Source organism: Nicotiana tomentosiformis, chromosome 8 (genome assembly GCF_000390325.3).
Source record: "Nicotiana tomentosiformis chromosome 8, ASM39032v3, whole genome shotgun sequence".
Taxonomy (NCBI): domain Eukaryota; kingdom Viridiplantae; phylum Streptophyta; class Magnoliopsida; order Solanales; family Solanaceae; genus Nicotiana; species Nicotiana tomentosiformis.
This window is the reverse complement of record NC_090819.1, coordinates 40,943,944-40,952,488: the sequence shown is the minus strand read 5'-3', so window position 1 is coordinate 40,952,488 and position 8,545 is coordinate 40,943,944. Positions and strand designations below refer to the sequence as shown.

The following is an 8,545-nucleotide window of genomic DNA, read 5'->3' as shown; positions in this document are numbered from 1 at the left end:
CTCCGGTATCTGCACAAGAAGTGCAGAGTGTAGTATGATTATAACCGAACCTATGTATTCTGTAAGTACCGAGCCTAACCTCGACGAAGTAGTGACGAGGCTAAGGCGGGTCACTTACATTAACTTGTACGCAATAATAATAATAATAATAATAATAATAATAATAATAATAATAATAATAATAATAATAATAATAATAATAATAATAATAATAATAATAACAATAACAATAATAACAATAACAATAATAACAATAACAATAATAACATTAACAATAATAACAACAATAATAACAATAATAATAATAATAATAATAATAATAATAATAATAATAATAATAATAATAATAATAATAATAATAATAGAAAAGACAGGAATGGAAGTAAAGCAGTTAATTCATAACAATGAACTCAAATCCAACTAACAGAGAGTCCAGAATAACAAGTCCTATAAACTAGTCTCAATTACCGAGGCAAAACCAACAGTCACGAACAAATATAACTTTGCACAATCCGTTGCGACGCGCAACCCGATCCCACCATATCATCAACTGCCAATATCATAATCCATCTTTATTCCACTATTTCAACTTATTACCTTTCAATTTTCGTTGCGGCGTGCAACCCGCTCCCCAAATAATTTCAATCAACAATAGCAATTCAATAACTAAGATTTACAAGAAGTTCTACATCAACAGAACAAATGTACGAAACAATTGGATAATAACATGATACTCAAAGAATCTCTAACAACTCGAATATCTTAACTTTACCAACTCAATGGTAACTACCAATTAACAACTCGTACAAATGAAACTGCATTATTCAAGGCGACAAATATTATGAAACTATAAGACAAGCAAGACATAAGACACTTTAGATATGCAAGAAGAGCAAATAGAGACAAGTAGCAAATATGCATGAAACTATGGAAGGAATGGACAATCTAATATAAGGAATACTAAATGGCAGGTAGCGAAGATGGCATGAAAGTCAAATAAGCTTGTGGCAATTAAGGCATGAAACAAGATATACTATGAAGCAACAAAGACGGGGAAACAAGTAATGTAACGGCACATATACACTTGTCACGTCGCATATACGCCATTTCACACGTAACTCACACAACATGTAGTTCAAGGGTTCCTAATTCTCTCGAATCAAGGTTAGACCCAACACTTACCTCAAATGCTAACCCTATCTCAGAGCTATAGAAGTCAAAAATGCGACATTTGGTTCGCAAATGCGAACTCCCAGCCATCGCAAATGCGGACCAATCCTTCACAAATGCGAAGGTAACCCAAAAACACACTGAGTCGCAAATGCGACTCTGTCTTCGCAAAAGCGGCTACTGTTCTTTCGCAATTGCGAACATTATCCTCGCAAATGCGAGGCCACCCAGTCCAGCCCATGCTCGCAAATGCGAACACTTGTTCGCGAAAGCTAGGCTCGCAATTGCGAGCCAGACTTTGCAAATGTGAGATCTGCAGATCACACCAGCAACAGAGAAGGCATCAATTATCTCCAAAGTCCAAAAATCAAGTCGTTGCCTATTCAAAATTTACCCGAGCCCCTCGGTCTCTAAACGAAACATGGACACAATTGTAATAACATCATACGAACTTGCTCGCACAATCAAATCACCAAAATAACATCTAAATCTACGAATCAATCCTCAAAACGAATGAACTTTCAAAGTGAAATTCAATAACACTAGAATCACGTTTAAGCGTCCGAATCATGTCAAATAAATTTTCGAATTGAACCAAATTTTGCAAACAAGTATCAAATAGCAATACAGAACTATTTCAAGTTTTAACATCAAAATCCGAACCCGTTAGCTAAGAAGTCAACTTACGATCAAACATAGAAATTTCCAACTTTCAAAAATGCTAGATTTCGGCAAAATGAGTCAAAATAAGTTAGGGACTTTCGAATTAAATTCCGGGCATACGCCCAAGTTCCAAATCACGATACGGACCTACCGGGACCGTTAAAATATTTATTCGGGTCAGTTTGTACAGAATGTTGACCGTAGTCAACTCTAGTCATTTTTAAGGCAAAATTTCACATTTCTTCAATTTTCACATAAAGATTTTCCGGATTAGGATGCGGACTGCGCACGCAAATTGAGAAATATTAAACGGAGCTAATCGAGGTCTCGAAATACAAAAATAAAGACTAAATCTCAAGATGACCTATCGGGTCATCACAGGATAATATATAAGGATGAAGTATTAGGCTAATCCATGTTATTCTTGCTGGCCCACGTATTATAAGGACCTGGACATAGAAGAAGAGTAAATAAGGTCTTGGTTCCTACGAAACTAAAACCACACAAAAAGGGAATTATCGAAAATCATTAGACGGAGAAACTGAAATGGAAAAAAGACTATAGATGCTACTTGTATAACACTTGGTATCATCATCAACTAAGTAGAATTTGGGGTAATAAGGACCAATCTATGTTGCGTCAGTGATCAATGAAAAGGAACTGAAAAACTCCTATTTCAGTTGTGCAGTCGGCATGTCATAAGGTATTTGAGTACTTTTTATGTTATAATTATTACTTTAGAACATGAATACTATTAAACATGAATTGTTTATTGGATATTGGGTGTAATTTCTGATATTGAAATATGTGAAATTACCTTTAAACTCATATATTAAGGTATAGAATATTGAGACTTAGCTCTAAGCTTAAAGTATAGCAGAATTGAGAGCTGACCCATCAATTACATAAAAATTGAAACTTGAAAATAGATTTGGATTCTTCAACTATGGGTAACTCGAACACGCGGGGATTTGACCATATTAAAGGGAATTGACTTTTATTTGACATTCCACAAATTATGAAATAACTCCGACTAGCGTAATTGACATCGTTAAGCAATATTTTTATAGATTGAGGTCCTTGGAGACAGTTTGGTTGGTTTTTTAACGTCGCAAGGTTGGAGGACTTGTTATTTGAGAGATAAGTGAGACTCTATATTTTGATGCTTGCTTTTTCAAAATCCATTGTGAAAATGTGTTTCGTCTTCCTGGTCCATGTGTTGGGATAAGTGTGTGCTTGGTAGAATCGGTATTCTTTGACTAGCCGCAAATATATTATTTTATGAAAAATACTAAAAATTATTGTATAAATTATTTAATGGTGTGATACGGCTGTGAGCCATGGCATTGGGTTTGATGGTGTGTTACGGTTGTGAGCCATGATGTTAGATTTGATGGTTTGATAGTTTGATACGGCTGTGAGCCATGATGTTGGATTTGATGGTTTGATACGACTGTGTGTGATTATGTTGGAGCATTGTGTATGCTTCTTGATATTATTGTGGCATTGTGTATGCTTCAGTGGGTATTGTGTATGCTCCGTCATATATTTGAGGCATTGTGGTGCCGTCATGGACTCGTCGGAGTGTTAGTTAATTTGCTTCACCGCCATTTATGAGAAGTCCTTGGTGTGTATTGTGTTGAGATATGTGTATTCATATTGGTTAATATTTGTTAACTCTATTGATACATATTATTGCATTGTTGTATAATTGTCGTATGTATTATATATCATGTTCGATTTGGTGTGTTTGTATTTTCTGACACTTGTTTTAGCGGTATTTAAAGTGGTGGATCGAGGATCTTACTGGGTTATATTCAAGTATAACTCACTCCTTACCTGCATGTCGATGCAGATACTATTCGTGACGACATAGCTAGTAGCTGACGAGTTCGCTAGAGTTCATCTAATTATTGAGGTGAGCCACAACATTGTTCGTGGAGGCTACCAAAAGAGTCTTTATTATTTATTTATATAATGTCTTTTATTTTGGGGTTTACTCACCCGATCTTGAGTCTTTTATAATTCTCTTAGATGCTCCATGGTCTAGAGTGGTATTTGGGCTAAAGTGTTATTCCTCCATTTTGGTTATTATTATACATAAATATTTATGAAACAATTTGGATTATTCATCATTCACATTTAATTATTGAAATGTTAGGAACTTGCATTTATAAGAGGTTGAGTTTTGAATAAATGCTAAGTGTATGGTATAAGCTGGTTCGCCGGGCAGGTAGTGTTAGTTGGGTGTCAGTCACATCTAGGGGGTATTTTAGGATGTGACAAAATTGGTATCAGAACTTAGGCTTTAAGTCCCGGGTCATGGAGCAATATTTGATAGAGTCTTTGTTTATGGGTATGTACACGTCCATACTTATAACCTTGAGGCTACTGAATATCCAGGGTATTTTCCATTCTTTCATTCCTTATTCGTGTGTTAAGTTGAATTGAGTTTAAACATGGGATGTTTCTTTCGCCACGGCTAGGGCACGCGTATCCTCCTCTAGACGATACAATTGACTTGGAAGTTTGAATTATATATGCGAAGCTAAGAGTGGCCTTGAGTATGTGGGATGCTGTGTATATTAATTGTAGTTGAGTCCGACAAGTTATAAATTTTGGGATAACTTTATTTTCAATGAAATTCTTGCCGAATTGCTTTTCTTAAGAAGATTGGGTTTAGTCATATTTTTGAACGTTGAGAATCCGTGTGGATGGCAAAGTGACCTAAAGATATGAGTTTTGCCTAAACGCAAATTTAATATCATGGATTGTGGATAAAACTCTATATTATGAGTGTGATCAGGAAAAGGAAAGAATTAAGCGGGAAAGTAAGAAGTATAATAGTTTAGCCACGTCTAGGATATTCGGTTTGGTGGTGAAAGAATTTTGAGGAAAGAGCTTGTACGGTTCTCAGCTTAATGCTTCTTGAAGTGAATAGCTATTATTAGTGATTGTGTGGTGGTAAAGTGTAACTATAACGTAAGCATGCATAATCCAAGTGCACTCAGTATAAGTGTGATAGTGGCACTGCATGATGTAAAACTTGTTAATGGTGATAGTCTGTGTATGAATTTCTGCTATTGCGAGAGAATAAGGCTTAATGCTTAATGAACCAACATAATAAGAGGTTGAGTATGAGACTCGGCACACCAATACATATTTATTGATTACAGTCTGGGTAAAATGTGTGGGAATTCGAGGGATCCCGCACTATGATTTTTGTATTGATATGCATTCTGCATAACGTATGAGATTTTACGTTTGTATGCTTTACGATTGTGCGCGGATTGTTAAAAGTTATAGATTGAGTATGACGTTAAGCTGTGAGACTGAAACATACCGTGGTAAAAAGATGGACTATCAAGAGAGTTCGAGTACTTGAAATAAGTTGGCACGAATGTTATCCAATACAGTATTCAGTGCAAATAGTTATATTTGATAATTGTATCTAGTACAGCATGGGCTGGAAAGATAGTCGCAAATATTGATAAGATATTTTGATGATCAACATGAATGACAAATGAAGTTTTAAGAAAACCATTTTTCGATTCAAGTAACGATATTAGAGAAAATATATATGGAGTATGAACAAGAACTCAAACTATAGAGTTATGACTTTGCGAAGTCAATTTCGTTCCTACGAGGTATATGTGAATACCGATAACTTACTTGCTCCTTTAAAGGAAAGTTCTCAACCTAGTAAGATCCCTTTATGGTATTGGTCCAATAAGGAGGATCATGTCCAGTGGAGGAAGAAAATGATAGAAAGTTATTAATGTCCACGTGTAAGAACATTTACAAATATCTTTGAAATCTTGTGACGATTGAACAAATCTATCTCTGGGAAGGAAGGTGACGATGTCCATGCCACAAGAGTTGAAGAGGCAGAAACTTCTTGTCATGTAGATGACCACAAACGTAGCCAAGATGGATAACTCATGTGCATCCATTACAGGGGACAACCCGTTAACGTGACAGGGAAAGTTAATTAGATTAAGTCGATAATAACTGCATGGTTAAAGGATCGCTCAGTTGTGCTATAGGTTGGACCAAAGTGTGGTGCTATAGCATCATTACATTAAATTTATATTGGAAATGGGCTAGAGGAATTTTTGTATAGAGATTTCATGATTACGAATTAAGTTGCACCAAACACTGACCAGCTATAAGACACGTGAATTTTTTCTGATGTGAAATTAGTTGCAAGACTTTATTGAGTAGACGATGTAGTCACTGGTTTTCTCTTTTTTGGAAAGGAAATTGTATATTGGTGCATATTTTTTAAAATGATAACTTGGAGACTAATGTACTTCTATAATTATTTTAATCTTCAAAGTGACATTTGTCCATGGTAATTACTACATGTGAAATATATAGATGCCTTGCTTCAGATATTTTAAGTGTAAAGTTGCTTATAACGAGTACAATTAGGACTGTTTCTGGAAGAAAAATATTTAATTGAACTAATCATTCATCTTTGACAGAGTTGAAGTGGAAAAAAATTATAATGAGCAAGAAGTTGGGGCAAGTATTATAGAAAATTAGATGTGGCTATTAGACTCTATGTGTTGACGCCACAGATTGTAATAATGTTCATACATATATGTTCACACCTTTGTGCTAGGTCGTTATTTAAGTCCTAGTCTTATAACTGTTGCATTGTATATGATCACCTGGAGTCGCCTGAAACTCCATAGTATGTAACTGTGACCATTGGATGTTGTTGTTAGCTGCTATAAGACATGTATAAAAATGGTATTAGTCCCAATTACAGGAGAGATGCTTTTGAGATTTCGGTAAGCTTGAGAGACTTGATAAGATGAGCATGGTTTTCATATGGGATAAATATAAATTTTACCTGAAAAGGTTGCACTCGTTTCATATTGAACTATCGTTAAGGTTTTGCGAATTAGATTCTTGAGACACATATTGCATTAATGGAATGAGAGTTGGTTGGATCCAAATGGCTCGGAAGAAGCGCGTGAGGTTTGAAGTATAGGAAGACGAGACCACATAAAGATGACGTGTTCATAAGATTTCACGAATATTTTTAAGTGGAAGAGAATGTAGCAGCCATAAAATTTTGTTAGCTTTAAAAATATTTTTTTTATGTTTAAAAGACTCCATATAATTATCGCAAGTTGTTGGAACAAAATAAACTTTGAGTTATTTTTCCTCAAGCGAGTTATTATTATTTTAATTAATTTATATGTGTACGGGATAGACATATAGAGAAATGGTACTCCAAAATAATGAGCTACAGGATCAACTCTTAATAACGAGTGAGTTTGAAATTTTATTTACAGATTATAGTAAAATAAAGTTGATTTATATGATAATTAATTTGGTTCTTACAAGACCATTTACAAAGAGAATTTCGATGAAATAGACCAAGTAGTGTTATATTTGTTTACCCGTAAAATGGTATAGTTGAATTTATACGTGGTTTTTAGACAAGTGAATTAATTTGATCCTGAAATAACAAGATAATTGAAGAAATATATAACACTTAGCCTTGATAGGAAGACGAAATGACAGAAATAAAGACTCTGATAGTGAAGCCTCCGGGCGCAACAGTAATAAGAACAAGAATAGAAAATAAGAAGATAAAATTGAATAGAGCTTTGAGTAGATTGTAGTATTAGTTTGCTAGAAAATTTGTATCCTTACAATGATAATAAAGCTCACTATTTATAGCTACGTCTAGGAAAGGTGGTCCTAGGATCGTGCCCTTCTTTAATGTCAGTTATGAGGTCACTGATGAAGATGTAATGGTGAGCATAAATATCAAATTCCTTGTAATGGGCAACACACTTAACGTTGTGGAACATTCTCCATTAAATGCTACCGGGCGAAGAGTATTTATTGCATCCTTAAGAGCGTTATTCTTTTCGGTAACAGATGAGACCGTTGCCTTCAGTGTTGGCTATGGCTCGTCTTAGGTTTCACGTGTCCCTTTTTTTGGTGGCCACGTAGCATATCATATTTTACCCTATAGAGATAGTCCCATTGCTTTCCGGTGACATAACTTTGTGTCACCAGGAAGTTGGTAGAAACACTCTTTTGGCGGGAATTACTATGATCCCCTCTGAAGGCTTCTAACGGTTGACTAGACACACGTCTCTCCGCATTTAATACCCCAAACACGCGTCATCCCAGCTTTTACCGATTATCGAGGTAATCATGGTCATGAATTTAGCCGCCAAAACTTTTACTTATACGCCTCAACCTTCTCCCCTTATACTCTATATTTTCCAAGTTTTCTAAAACCTTTCTTGCTATTAATAAACCTTTCTTTAAATCCCTTCAAACAAAAAAGCTTTTCTTTCATCCAAATGGCTTCTTCTTCAAAGAACGTTAGCTCTTCAAAGGGAAAGAACAAAGCTGAGGATGCTGTTCCTCCAATGGTGGATTCCATCATTCCGAGAAGTCTTGTTACAACAAAAGACTTCGAAGATAAATTCCCTTCGCTCTCCCTCGCACATGGGCTATTGGCAGATATCCTTCTTCCATCCGTTCTTCCTGTCGTGAAGGAAGACTGCCGCTGCCATGATTTGGATATTGTTGCTCCTGATCTATCGGAGCGAGTGACCCTTCCCAAGGAGGGTTTTACATATTTTTACACGTATCCCTTTACTTTGGGTGCGTTCTCTTTGAGTGGAGAGCTTGACTCCATTATTGTGGAGTTCTTCCTCCGCTATCAGGTATG

General features: G+C 35.6%; 1 long non-coding RNA gene across 1 annotated transcript; it reads left to right on the top strand.

The window, feature by feature from the left end:
* Positions 1 to 2,327: 2,327 nt before the first annotated feature.
* On the top strand, positions 2,328 to 6,596 carry LOC104092194 (uncharacterized). Its single transcript, XR_001968460.3, has 3 exons — positions 2,328 to 2,536; positions 3,689 to 3,751; positions 6,321 to 6,596. It is a non-coding gene; the product is annotated as an uncharacterized lncRNA (long non-coding RNA).
* The last annotated feature ends 1,949 nt before the right edge of the window (positions 6,597 to 8,545 follow it).